This window comes from Artibeus jamaicensis, unplaced genomic scaffold (genome assembly GCF_021234435.1).
Source record: "Artibeus jamaicensis isolate MK-2021 breed Jamaican fruit bat unplaced genomic scaffold, CSHL_Jam_final contig_511, whole genome shotgun sequence".
In the NCBI taxonomy this organism is placed as follows: Eukaryota; Metazoa; Chordata; class Mammalia; order Chiroptera; family Phyllostomidae; genus Artibeus; species Artibeus jamaicensis.
In genome coordinates, this window is record NW_026521866.1 from 4,169,446 (window position 1) to 4,184,093 (window position 14,648).

At 40.6% G+C, this 14,648-nt stretch overlaps 1 pseudogene; it reads left to right on the top strand.

Annotated features, from left to right (window-relative positions):
• Positions 1-2,338: 2,338 nt before the first annotated feature.
• Positions 2,339-10,824, top strand: LOC128627984 (cytochrome c oxidase subunit 7B, mitochondrial-like; annotated as a pseudogene).
• Positions 10,825-14,648: the final 3,824 nt, after the last annotated feature.

A 14,648-nucleotide genomic window follows, 5' to 3' on the forward strand; every position in this document is an offset into this window, starting at 1 on the left:
AAATGGAAGACTTTTGTAGGCTGAAGATGGCAGGACAAGAAGTTATTCCAACCAAGATCTGATTGTTTCAAGTAAAAATCACCTTCCTTGGGGGACAGTTTGGGTCTCAGGCAGATTATCTCACCAGTGCTGATCAGGTAATTCCAGTCAACTGGTTAAGATTACATTTCTGGAACAAGCTAACACTTTAATTAAGTTAGGTATTAAGTCTTAGCACAAGTAACTCTATTTGAGCTAGTCTCTCTTTTAAAACAATTCCTTTATTTTTATCAGATTTTCAGCTTAACTAAGACATGTGGTCAAAATTTAAGGCATTAGTATCACTAAGTTACTACTTCCAAATTCTTACAGTTTTTGCCCATCCTCTGTGTGATATCCACGTCATGATGATTTTGGCTGAATTGCTGTGGTTATTTACAGGTCACCACTTCAGGTGCACATTGTTGAAGATTGTTATTCTCTTCATTCCTTGTTTCCACATTTCAGTCTCTGGGAGATCATTTGCTTGGTGGCTAGTGGCTACAGATATGCATTTAAAAGTTTTGAGAAAATACAGACTACTACGAATATTTAAAGCAGGATCATTTCCAATGTTTGGAGTGCATTTTGGAGCTATGGTCCTCAAAAACCAAACCAATCAAAATCAAATGTCCAAAATAAAAAGAAAAAACCTTCATTGAAGGAGCCACTTTATTAAGCCAAGTGACTTGTTGAGTAATCTTATTAACTGGGTTTTACCTTCCCCAGAAGTGGTAATACAGGTACAGCAAGTGTTGCATCACCCCCTTACTAAGGAAAAGGTAATTAAGGGTTATCTTGTTATTAAGAACAACTTTGGCCAGAGAGTATAAGAAATTTGGTTTATGGAGGTTTGGGGGTAGAGGTGGAAAAGAATATAAAAAGAATAAATGGTAATGGAAAAAATACAATGACAATTAAAAAAAAGAAATTTGGGCAGCTATTGCTTTAGCAGCAGATTTCACAATACTTGCCAGAGTTATGGGGGTATGCTTGATTATAGCCTCATTTGTTCTCAGTCCTAACAATGGAAGTAGAGATCTGCCAAAGGATGTACATCCTGAATCATGAATGCCTTTTGGTAGATCCTTTCTAACTTGAGGTTATAAACCCAAGGGAGTTGACAAATTTAGTTAATTTGTGACCAATTAGCAGCAGTTTGATAATTTAAGAGGCATCACCTGATTATGTGACAGCCATCTGGGCATTCACAGGCCTAAGGGGAATGATAGACACCACGAAGATACATTGAGTTGTGGCAAAAATTACTCCCACTAAGGTGGCACTATTAATGTACTCGTTCACAAAGATAGCTGCATTTGCCCACTAAAGCTATGGGTCAGTTAGGTTTTCAGCACGCTTGGGAAGTAAAGATTCTAGCCTGAAATAAAAAGTTGTTTTAAAATCTTTACAAAGGTAACATTATCTTTCCAAGCCAATACCAGTACAGGAAAAAAAGAAAGGAAGAAAGGATTTTGTGTTTAGTTAAACAATGAACTCCACATTCGGTGTCTTGTATGAAAGCAGTCCACAGTGATGACAACTACTTCTGTGTCTAGTCAATCTGTTTTGGAGGTCTCCAGCATTTGTACAAAATGAGATGTCATGTGGAGTCTTCTTTTAGTTGTGAAATATGTACCCAAGATGTCATTTTGTAGCAGTGTCAGTGGTCAGGGGCATTTGGTAAGGTTTTTTTCTATGAGTCTTACTTTTGCAAAAACATCAGAGTAAGACAGTAACTATCTGTAAATGACAAAGGACTTTAAAATGTTCATGGTATGACACCTAGGGGTGGGTAGGCTAAGGGTGCAGGGATGAAACAAAAGGGGGAAAGGACTCATGGACATGGACAACAATGTGGTGATTGCTGGGGGAAGTAGTGTATAAGGGCACTAAATGGTAAAGGGAAAAAGTACAATAAAGATTAAATTAAAAAATGCCTATGGTTAAAGATCTTTTGACTTAATTATAGTGAAATTGACAAGTAAATTTGGTTATTTCTGTACCACACAACATTTTAAGATAACTACAATTATGACTGATAACATTATACCAAGACATAACAGATTTCCAGGAATTTCATAAAATTTCTGGAACACTTATAACATATACCTACATAAATACAACATAAAGAAGGCTTAGTATTATCTCTTATTTGACAATGCTTCTCATATAATTTAACATATCAAAGAAGCCCGAGTTTAACATTTTTTATTTTGTTTTTTATAAGGTGAGAGAAGAACTCTTCTGAGATATTCCAGGGGCCTACTGGATAATCTCAAAGTTAGTCAGAAGTCAAAAAGCCTGAATTTAGGAAGGCATGGGTGGGAAGACAGCAGCTGGTTTTAAAACTCTGGAACCTCTGGAATATTATAGGAGATTTTTGAAAGAGAATCACTGCTCTGATGGAAGAGAACATGGTGAATTCAGAACCACAAGTGTCAACAAAATTAGTACTGCAGATAGTGCTGGTTTAGTGAAGCTGGGAAATACTGCAGTAATTTGTGGAATTAAAGGTGAATTTGCAGCACCACCACCAGATGAACTTGATAAAGGATATGTATTCTTTTTAAAAATATTTATTTTAATATTTTAAACAGAGGGGAAGGGAGGGAGAAAAAGAAAAACATCAACGAGTGGCTGCCTCCTGCACACCCCCAACTAGGGACCTGGTCCGTAACCCAGGCATGTGCCCTGACTGGAAATAGAACTGGCAACCCTTTGGTTCTCAGACCGGCAGTCAATCCACTGAGCCACACTAGCCAGGGCAAGTATATGTTATTCTTCTTTTTTAAATATATATATTTTTATTTTATTGATTAAGCCATTAAAGTTGTTCTATTCCCCCCTTCATTCCCCTGCACCCTGCACACTCCATCCCCCTCCATTCCCCCCTTTAGTTAGTGAACATGTGTCTCAAGTTCTTTAGATTCTATACATCCCATACTATTCTTACCCTCCTCCCTAACTATTTTCTATCTACCGTCTATGCTACTTATCTTCTGTACCTTCTCCCCCCTTCTCCTTCTCCCACTCCTCTGTGCTAACCCTCCACATGATCTTCATTTCTATGGTTCACTCCTGATCTAGCTGTCCTCTTGATTTGCTTTTGTTTTAGGTGTGGTTGTTAATAACTATGAGTTTGCTGTCCTTTCACTGTTCATCTTTTTTATCTTCTTTTTCTTAGGTAAGTCCCTTTAACATTTCATATAATAAGGACTTGGTGATGATGAACTCCTTGAATTTGATCTTATCTGAGAAGCACTTTATCTGTCCTTCCATTCTAAATGAAAGCTTTGCTGGATAGAGCAAGCTTGGATGTAGGTCTTTGGATTTCATGACTTGGAATACTTCTTTCCAGCCCCTTCTTGCCTGTAAGGTCTCTTTTGAGAAATCCCCTGACAGTCTGATGGGCACTCCTTTGTAGGTGACTGTCCCCTTATCTCTTGCTGCTTCTAGGATTCTCTTCTTCATTTTAATCTTGGCTACTATAATGATGATGTGCCTTGGTGTGTTCCTTCTTGGGTCCAACTTCTTTGGGACACTCTGAGCTTCCTGGATTTCCTGGAAGTCTATTTCCTTTGCCAGAATGGGGAAGTTCTCCTTTATTATTTGTTCAAATAAGGTTTCCACTCATGACTGTTCCTCTTCCCCTTCTGGTACCCCTATAATTCAGATGTTGGAGCATTTAAAGATGTCCTGGAGGTTCCTGAGCCTCTCCTCATTTTTTTGAATTCTTGTTTCTTCGTATTTTGCTGTTTGGTCATTTTTTCCTTCCTTCTGGTCTGCTCCCTTGATTTGAGTCCCGGTTTCCTTTTCATTACTACTGGTTTCCTGTGTATTTCCATTCATTTCAATTAGTTTAGCCTTCATATGTTCCTCTAATTTGTGACTAAAATCTACCAGTTCTGTGAGCATCCTGATCACCAGTGTTTTGAACTGTGCATCTGAAAGTTTGGCTATTTCTTCACCACTTAGATTTATGGGCTCCGGGGCTCTGAGTTGTTCTTGAGCCATGTTTTGATCTGTTCATGCCTGTTATGTATGAGGAGCAGAACCTTAGTTGTTCTCCAGGGCGTGGCCACCCAGGTCGCTGGTTTGTGATGCTTATGTGGGGGCGGGGTCAGAGAGGGACAATGGCGGTTCCCTCTGCTGCTTCCTGTAGCTGGGGCCTGTGAGGTCCGTCTCACTGCTTGCTCCTTCACCAGTTCATCTGCACGCGAATGTGTGACCGCAATCAGCCCTCAGTGAGTCCACTGCCTTGTACCCTCAGTGGGTCCACCCGCTACTCCACACCTGGGATCCGCCCACAGCTGCTGGCACACCTGGGTCACGTGCCCGGGTCAGTCTGGTGGATCTTTCCTGCCTGACTCCGCTCTGCTGCTGGCTCTGCCCCTCTTACTAGTTTGGCTGAAGGGTTCCTTGTTGTCAGACTTCTGTGAAGTTCAATTTTCTGTGGTTTGGCTGTGTTTTTGTTGCTAAAACTTTATTGTTTTTAAAGTTAGTTGTGCGAGAAGGAGCAGTGCTTCCACCTATGTCTCCATCTTGGCGGAAGTCTTCTGTTGTCGTTTTACTGTTCATATTTTTTGTCTTCTTTTTCTTAGATAAGTCCATTTAACATTTCATATAATAAGAGCTGGATAATGATGAACTCATTCAACTTGATCTTACCTGGGAAGCACTTTCTCTGGCCTTCCATTCTAAATGATAGCTTTCCTGGATAAAATAATCTTGGATTTAGGTCCTTGCCTTTCATGACTTCAAATACTTCTTTCCAGTCCCTTGTTGCCTGTAAGGTTTCTGTTGAGAAATGAGCTGATAGTTTTATGGGAACTCCTTTGTAGGTAACTGTCTTCTTTTCTGTTGCTGCTTTTAAGATTCTCTACATATCTCTAATCTTGGCTAATGTTATTATGATGTGTCTTGGTGTGTGCTTCCTTGGATTAAAATTCTTTGGGACTCTCTGAGCTTCCTGGACTTTCTGGAAGTTTATTTTCTTTGCCAGTTTGGGGAAGTTCTCCTTTATTATTTTTTCAAATAAGTTTCTATTTCTTGGTTTTCCTCTTCTCCTGCTAATACCCCTATGATTCGGATGTTGGAACGTTTGAAGTTGTCCTGGAGGTTTCAAAGCCTCTTCTTATTTTTTAAAATTTTTGTTTCTTCATTCTGTTCTGGCTGAATGTTTATTTCTTCCTTTTGCTCCAAACCATTGATTTGAGTCCCAGTTTCTGTCCCTTCACTGTTGGTTTTCTGTACATTTTGCTGTATTTCACTTTTCATAAGCTTCATTTTTTTTTCTCTAATTTGCTACCATATTCAGCCAATTCTGTGAGCATCCTGATTATCAGTGTTTTGAACTGTGTGTCTGATAGTTTGGCTATCTCTTTGTCACTTAGTTGTATTTGTTCTGGAGCTTTGATCTGTTCTTCCATTTGGGCCTTTTTTTTTTTTTCCTTGTGGTGCCTGTTATGCAGTGAGGGGTGGAGCCTTCGGTGTTCACCAGGTCGGGGCAACCCACATAGCTGGGCTGTGATGCTGTATGTGCAGGAGGGGTCAGAAAGGTAACAATGGCACTTGCTCCACTTTCTGCTGGGTTTCAGTCCCTTCCGTCACTTCCCCCAAGCAAACTGGGCCCTTCTGTTGCTGATTCTTATGTGGGTGGGCTTGTGTATGTTCTAGGACCCTGTGGGTCTCTCCAATGAGCTCTGTTGTGAGAGTGAGTCTCTCCTGGCACCTCAACACCCCCAGGTGTTTTCCATTGGTTTTTTGAGGCTTTATTTCACCACATTAGGGCCCTGGGTTGCACGATCTGTCTTGCTCCCCAGTGTCACGTGGTTTATCTGCACCTGAATGTGGGACCGCTTGATCAGCCAGTTGTCAGCTGCTGCCTGCTGATCCTGGGTCTGCAAGGCAGTGCTTTTTTTTTTTTTTGCCGTGTCCTTTCTCCTCCCTGTGCCTGACTCTGCCCTTCCTACTGGTCTGAATGAATGTGTTTATTCTAACTCCTTGTTAGACTTCCGTACAGTTTAATTTTTTATCAGCTCTGGTTGTTTTTTTGTTTCTAAATTTTTGTTGTCCTCATTTTGGTAGTGTGAGGAGGCACCGTGTGCCTACCTATTCTTGTTTTTTTTTTTTTATATGCTGTCTGTTTCTTTGTGTTCCCATTTTGACTGCTTCTTCGTATTTGTTTTTGTGTATTAGGTAGATCTGCAACACTCTGGTGCATGCCTAAATCAAACCCTGCCAGTGACTGTCCCCAGACAACCTGTTTGGAGCTATCAGCACTTGACAGCATGTGGCTCCCTCTGCTGGTCTGGGTGTGTGCTGAAAGAGATAGGCTGTGCACCAAGTCTGGCTTTTACTAGCCCCAGGCTCGGGGCTGGTCTACTGAAGCCTCAGAGTTCTCAGGAATCCCTGTCTGCCTGCAGACTTTCTGTAGTGTTAAATAGTGAAAGGCTTTCAGCTGTACTCCTCAGCAGCAGGGCCTAAGCACCACAGGATGGAGCAGAGTAATTCCCATAGGCAGGGGCTATTGCTTCCCCTCAGGCTGATGCCACTAGGAGGGAAGTGCTCTCCCTGAGAAAAATGGCTCCTTCCATATCGGAATGACTCGGCACAGTAATCCTGGTAGTAGTTCCTTCAACTCTTGCCAGAGCCACCAGCCCCAGACTGTCCTCTCTAGTCTACTCTGCCTTTCCTCTTTCAGAGTGCAGGTTAGTGACTGCAAATGAAATTTTGTGCTTTCACTCTTTAAGAGGCTCTTCCATCTCTCACTGACAGACAGAACCCCCCCCCCCCTGCTTTTCACAGTTACATGTTATCTGAGTTATTTCCCAGTTTTGGTGCTGTAGTCTGGGGAGCCCAGCTTGGGGTTTAGACCTAACACTTTTCTAGGGGATGCCCCCAGCCACCTAAGTATCATTCTAGGACATTAGCTGCCGCCAATGGGAGTGAAGCTAGCCCTCTCACATGTCCTCTATACTTCCTACCAGTCATGTTGTGGTGATGTGACTTCTTCCATCTGTCTGTGGTTATAGGGTTTCTCTCCAGCTAGTGTTCAGGTGGTTATTCAGGATGATTTTTCTATAATTGAGTTATAATTCCATTTTGGTTCTTGGAGGAAGTTAGTGTATCTTCCACTTACTCTTTCACCATCATGTGTCTGCCTGTTTGTTTTTATGTATTAGGTAGAGATGCTACATCTCTCAGTTTTGGCAGAGTGGCTTTATTGATTAGGTGTCCTGTGGGTCCAGTGGTGCTGTCTACATGGTCACCTGAGCCAGATTCTTTAGGACTGTCCTTTTTGTGTGTTGTGTATACCCTGCTGTAGTATTTCCCCCTTGATTTCTGTTGACATGTGTAGGGTAACTCAAGACATGGCCCCACCATGACCTCAGGGAACAGTTGCCTGCCTAGGCAGCAGCCATAAGGAGCAAGAAAAACACCATGTATCTGGAGTCCCAGCCTTCTTAAGGCCCATGTATTTATCACAATCCTGTAGCATTTTCACACAGTACTAAGGCTCCCTCCCCACTGGCACTGCTTCCTCCCTAATCCTGTAAGTAGCACCAAGGCTGGAGGGAGGGTGCGGTCTATCTCACACTGGTCTGTAGCCATCTGTGCACTCCCCTGTAATGTGAGTAATAAAGGGCATATCCATGTCTTCTGGTCCTCTGAGTGTTTTTTTCAGAATATCACAAACACAAGTACAGTACAGCCCCCAGGTTTGGAGCTCCTGCATTACAGCATGTCTGTTGGTGTGACTGACCAAAGGCTAACTGACTGTGTGGACTAGCCATGACTACAGTGGAGAAACTGTTGTGTGAAGGCTGACCCCATGGAGCAAAATTCACCCTAGTGGGGCTCTGGTGCCTGCCTCTGGTGTTTGCTGGTTCCACCCTTTTGTTATGTCATGTGTGGAGCTAATTAGGTGATGCTGTCATATGGTCTGAAGCAGGCCACCACATGTGTTTTTCTTGGGCCTCTTGGAAATGCCTCCAATGTAGACCCTTGTCAGCCACTGCCTGTGCCCTTCCTGGTGCCACCTGGTAACAGTTACAAAGTGCTCTTCAGTTTTTAGTTGCCTATGCTGGGCTTGGAGGTGTCTGTGAGATGCTACACTGCATATTGAGGCCAGTTGATATTAATGGCTGGAGGCCACTTAGCAAAGGGTACAGGGCACACTGAGGCCAGCTGCTGCTTATTTAGTTTGTGGATCTTTGGGGGATTTTAGGAAGTCCACAGTTTGAACCGAAGATGGAAGCTTGTGAGGAATAATACCTGAAAGAGTTTTGTATTGGTGTGAGGTTTGGGTGGGTGTAAAGTTTGAGTCAAGCGGAGTCTCAGGGAATCACCAGTGTCAGATGAGCAATGGTAGCCAAGCTGATGAAGACCTAATGGCTGTTGGGTGGGAGGGACTTCATAAATCAACAATGGAGCCTCCCAGCACATCTATTTCAGCCAGAGGTGCTTTTCCAGTTCTCACCCTGAAGGCAGATAATTTATTTCCTCCCCATGTTTCCCCTGGGGCTTTTGAAGCTGGTGTTGGGAGCTCAGAGAGAGTGAGTTGGAGTAACTCTGGTCTCTGACCCTTAAAGAAGTCACCTGCATTTACAGGGCTGCCATCTCATCTGAATGAAATCCCACCTGATTTTCACAGCCAGATATTGTGAGGAGGGAAACATCAATGTGTGGTTGCCTCTTGTGTGCCCCCAACTGGGGATCTGGTCTGCAGTCCAGGCATGTGCCCTGACCGAGAATTGAACCGGGCATGATTTGGTTCATAGGCTGGCACTCAATCCACTGAGCCACACCAGCCAAGGCCCACAGTAGGTCTTGTAGTCACGTAGTGTTAGTCCTCTAACTTTTTTCTTCTTCAGTGTTGTGTTGGTCATTCTGGGTCTTTTACCTCTTCATATAAACTTTAGAAACATATTGTTGATATCTTCAAAATGACCTGCTGTGGTTTGGATTGGAATTGCATTAAATTTATAGGTCAAATTGGTAAGAATTGATAACTTCATATAATGTGTCTTTGTATTCATGAATGTAGAATATCTTTCCATTTATTTAGTCCCTCTGATATTGTTCATTGGAGTTGCATAGTTTTCTATTCATATTGATGTTGTACATATTTTGTTAAATTTGTAGTTAAATATTTTATTTTTGAGGGTGCTAATGTAAATAGTACTGTGTTTTTATTTCGAATTCCACTTGTTCATTGCTACTGGAAATGATAAAACTATTACTTTTGAATATTAACTTTGTATCCTGTAACCTTGTTATGATCACTTACTTTTTCCAGCAAAGTTTTTGTTGATTGTTTCAGTTTAATTTCTTTCTTTCTAGGTATATTACCTTTCTTTTCCTTTCTTATATTATTATATTAGCTACAACATTTAGTAAAATGTTGAAAAGGAGTGGTGAGAAGGGAACTCCTTGCTTTGTGCTCGATCTTAGTGGGAAAATAGATTCTCACAATTAAGTACGATGATGGCTATAGGTTTTTTGATGCTCCTTATCAAGTTGAGAAAATCAGTAGTAATTTTTATGACTCTAATTTTAAGGTTTCAATCCACAAGGCAATTTAAGGCAATGTAATCCACAAGGAATGCCTTAAATAGATAGTAAATGTAGTCAGGTTTATAATGGACATCTGTTACGTTTTTTCTGCCCTGCCTCTCTTCCTTGTGAAAACTGCCAGTCCTCATTGCCTCAGAATTTTGTAGGATCATCATTTATAAGATATTTCTTGTTTTGCCAATGAGGTAGGCATATAATAAAACAACTAATTCAGGAATACATAGGTGATTCAACATAGTAGTCTAAGCAGAGTCTTTGAAGGGGTCGGTATAGCTTTCCGGGCTCTGGTAAGCAAGGCTTCCTTCCCTTTAAACTTTTCTAGTTGGCTTCTATAATTTGCTGTTTTGTCTGAGGACAAATGCAACCCTTAGAGAAGTCCACAGGTGAAGAATTTTCAGAGAAAGAGTATCACAGAACTGGATTACATAGGCTAAATTCTATCGTTCTCCTGGCCCCTCAGCTATGTGAGCTAATATATACATTTCCTTATTGTTTAAGCTGGCTGGATATGGGTTTTCTATTATGTGTGACCAAAATCATGCTGACTGATACAGTGGTGTAATGTCTACTTATAGATCAACTTAGCAAAACCTCATTAACCTAATCATACTTCACAAAGAAGAAATCAGCTATGGATCATGTACAAAATGGGGCTAATTTCTAAGACAATAATAAATGTTTCTAAGACAACAATAAAGGGATTATATATAAAACAGAAGTGGTGCAGTCATGTTCCATGCCATTTGGATTGCTTTGCTCTGCTTATTTCTCTCTTTGTCTACCTTCCCTCATTACCACAGAATTTCAGCCAAGAAAAACAGTTAAGGTAGAGATAAACTACATATCCTAAGTGGCACCACCTACTTCCTTCCATAGGAGGGGAAATGTGACCACTGACAGCATCAAGACCCTAGACCTTGCTTTGCAAGAATGCTTGAGGTGAAGTTCCAACAAACTAGCAGCTGCAATTGCTGCAGTTTGTCTCAGCCTCACAATTTTTCCTTTGGCCAAAAACAGACTAAGTTGTCTCCCAGTATGAAGCATTCAGCAAATGATGGCAAGAAAGATCCACCAGAAACGGACACTTATTTCCATGACAAATACGTTAATGCTATATTAGTGGAGCCACTTTCTGTGATGCTGCATGCAGCAACACAGATTGGAATACAGTGGATCCTGTCCCCTGTGGGCAGAGTCAGCCTAAAGGAATGGAGAGATCAGTAATCATCCCACCTGGTGTAACAACAATTTTCTCAAAACCAACTAAAAGTTGATGCCAAGTGAAAGCACTCTGTACCCTTAAAATATGGCATGATTGAGGAAATAAAATAGGACTTCTGGTCAAGGTAGAGGTGTAGGTAAACCCAGCTCTGCTCCTTGTACAATCACACAAGAAAATTACAACTAGAATACAAAACAAATATCACCCGGAATCATTAGAAAATCAAGCTTTATGGAAGTCCAACGACCAAAGCATCAAAGAAGTCACATTCATTCAGATGGGTAAGAGGGACAGAGACATTCAGAGAGATATGGAGATGTGGAGAAGTGGAGATGCTGAACAGGCAGTCCCACGCCAATGGATGGTGGAAAAATATCAGGAGGAATACCTCAGGAGCAAGGGATACCAGCCACGCACCAGACCACACAGCCAAGGGTTTTAGTGCCTGGAAGATAAGTCCTCAAGACTTCGGGCTACAAAAACCAGTGGAGTTTGGACAGTGGAAGAAACTGTGGGATTCTCAAGAGTCTCTTTGTAAAGGGCCCTCAATAGGCTTAGTACTTACACAGGCTCATTCCTTCTGGGCTTCAGCACTAGGGCAGCAGCTGGAAGGGCACCAATGGTATACAGGGAGAAATTGGAGTGTCTGGTATCAGAGTGGATGGCAAGGGACAGCTTCCTCTCAAACAAAATTCTAGAGGCCAGATAGTGGCTTGTCCCCTTTCTGAGCCACACCCTCTGCCACACACAGAGCCGCAGAGCAGTGACACTATATAGGAGATGCCATCAACCTTGTTCACATGGCTGGCCCTGCCCTGGAGATGACCTAAGGCTCTCCCCCGATCCAGCTTACTAATGCACTCTTCTACTAAAACATGAAGTTAAAGCAGCTCTAATTAACACATAGAAACAAACACAAGGAGGCTGCCAAAATGAGGAGACAAAGAAATAAGGCCCAAATGAAAGAACAGAACAAAACTTGAGAAAAAAACTAAAACAAAATGGAATAAGCAATCTATCAGATGCAGAGTTCAAAACACTGATTATTAGGATGCTCAAGAAACTCATTGGGTACTTTAACAACATAAAAAGGATCCAGGCAGCCCTGGCTGGCATAGCTCAGTGGATTGAGCGCGGGCCTGCGAACCAGAGTATCGTGGTTCGATTCCCAGTCAGGGCACATGCCTGGGTTGCAGGCCAGTTCCCAGCAGGGGACTCACAAGAGGCAACCACACATTGATGTTTCTCTCCCACTCTTTCTCCTTCCCTTCCCCTCTCTCGAAAAATAAATAAATAAAATATTAAAAAAAAGGATCCAGGCAGAAATGAAGGCTATATTAAGTGAAATAAAGAAAAATTTACAGGGAACCAACAGTGGAGAGCATAAAGCCAAGAATCAAATCAATGATTTGGAACTAAGGAAGAAAAACACGTTCAATCAAGAAGAAAAAAAATTCAAAGAACAAGGACAAACTAAGAAGCCTCTGAAAAATTTCAAACATACCAACATTCAAATCTTAGGGGTGCTGGAAGAAGAAGAGAAAGAGCAAGAAATCAAAACCTTATTTGAATAAATATTGAAAGAAAACTTTCCTAATTTGGTGAAGGGAATAGACATACAAATCCAGGAAGCAGAGTCCCAAACAAGATGAATGCAAAGATGACCACTTCAAGATACATCATAATTAAAATGCCAAAGGTGAAAGATAAAGAGAAAATCTTAAAAGTAGGAAGAAAAAAGCAAATAGTTACTTACAGGGGAGTTCCCATAAGACTAACAGCTGAAATCTCAAAAAATAACTTTTCAGGCTAGAAGGGACTGGCAAGAAATATTCAAAGTGATGAAAAACAAGGACCTACAACCTGAATTACTATGTCCAGCAAAGTTATCATTTGGAATTAAAGTGCAGATAAAGTGCTTCCCAGACAAGGTAAAGTTAAAGGAGTTCATTATCACCAAGCATTAATATATGAGATATTAAAGGGACTTATTTATGAAAAAGATCTAAACAATGAACATTAAAATGGCAGTAAATTCACAACAATCAACAATTAAATCTAAAAAAAAAACTAAGCAAACATGGAGAATAGAAAGAATCATAGATATGGAGATTATTTGGAGGGTTATCAGCTGGGAATGGGAAGGGCAAAAATAATTAGGGCAAAGGTACAGGGATTAAGAAGTACACCTTGGTAGGTACAAAATAGACAGGAGGAGGTTAAGAGTAGTATAGGAAATGGAGCCAAAGAACTTATATGTATGACCCATGGACAAGAACTAAGGGGTGGGATTTGCCAGAGGAAATGTGGGATACCAGATGGAGGAGGACAAAGGGGAAAATTGGAACAACTGTAATAGAATGATAAAGTATATTAAAATATAAAAATGTAAAACATTTCATAAAGTGCATTTGAAATTTGAAAAATTAAAAACAACCCTAGATCTTCTAGACTCCCTTGAATAGTTTGGCATGGTGTGCAGTGGCCAAAAGTCTTGGTGACATCTTTTAAATGTATTAAGTCATTGACATACAGGAATAGGTAATGGAAAGAAAAATGCATTGAAAGAGAAGCATGGTGGTAGGATAATTACTCAATAAGATAGAATAACAAGTATGTTTATGAATTTGGTAACCTGAGAAGAAAAAACAATGTCTACAGATTATTTCTGAAAATAAATATGATCAAAAGTATTTTTGAAAGAGAAGCATGGTGGTAGGATAATTACTCAATAAGATAGAATAACAAGTATGTTTATGAATTTGGTAACCTGAGAAGAAAAAACAATGTCTACAGATTATTTCTGAAAATAAATATGATCAAAAGTATTTTTAAAGCTTCTGTAGACTTATTTTCCCTCCCTTTTGAATGAAACTATACAGAGTCTGGGAGCCTGGATTATATAGTCTGGAGTCTAAAGAGCAACAACAACAACAAAGTGAACAAAGGAAATTGCAATAGATTCATAGACACAGAGAACAGACTGATGGTTGCCAGAGTGAAGAGGGTTTGGAGGACTGCATGAAAAAGTAAACAGAACCCTGGGTAGTATGGCTCTGTTAGTTGGAACATCATCCCATAAAGCAAAACGTTATGAATTCAAATTCCAGTCAAGGCACATACCTGGGTTGTGGTTTTGATCCCAGGTCAAGGCTCATACCAGGCAACTGATAGATGATTCTCTCACATTGACGTTTCTCTCTCTCTCTCCCTCTCTCTTCCCTCCCCCTTCCTCTTCCTTATCCTCTGTAAAATCAACGATCATATGCTTGATTTTTTTAAAAAAGGTAAAGAGATATGTACAAATTGGTAGCTATAAAATAGACACAGGGATATAAAGTTCAGCATAGCGAATATTGTCAGTAATATTGTAATAAGTATGTATGATGCCAGGAGAATACTTGAAATATTGGGAATATTGGTAATAATTTGTAAAGTATATAATTATCTAACCATACACCGTACTACACTATACACCTGAAACCAATTCAGAATGATATTTAATGTAAATGGTAATTGAAATGTAAAATTTTTTATTTTTTTTATTTTTTTATTTTTTTTTAAATAAATTTATTTATTTTTTTGAATTGATTATGCTGTTACAGTTGTTCTATTCCCCCCCTTCATTCCCCTCCACCCTGCCCCCCCAACCCCACCATTACCCCCCTTTAGTTTATGTCCATGTGTCTCAAGTCCTTTAGGTTCTATATTTCCCATACTATTCTTGCCCCCCCCATCTATTTTCTATCTACTGTCTATGCTACTTGTTTTCTGTACCTTCTCCCCCCGTCTCCTCCTCCCACTCCCCTGTTGCTAACCCTCCTTG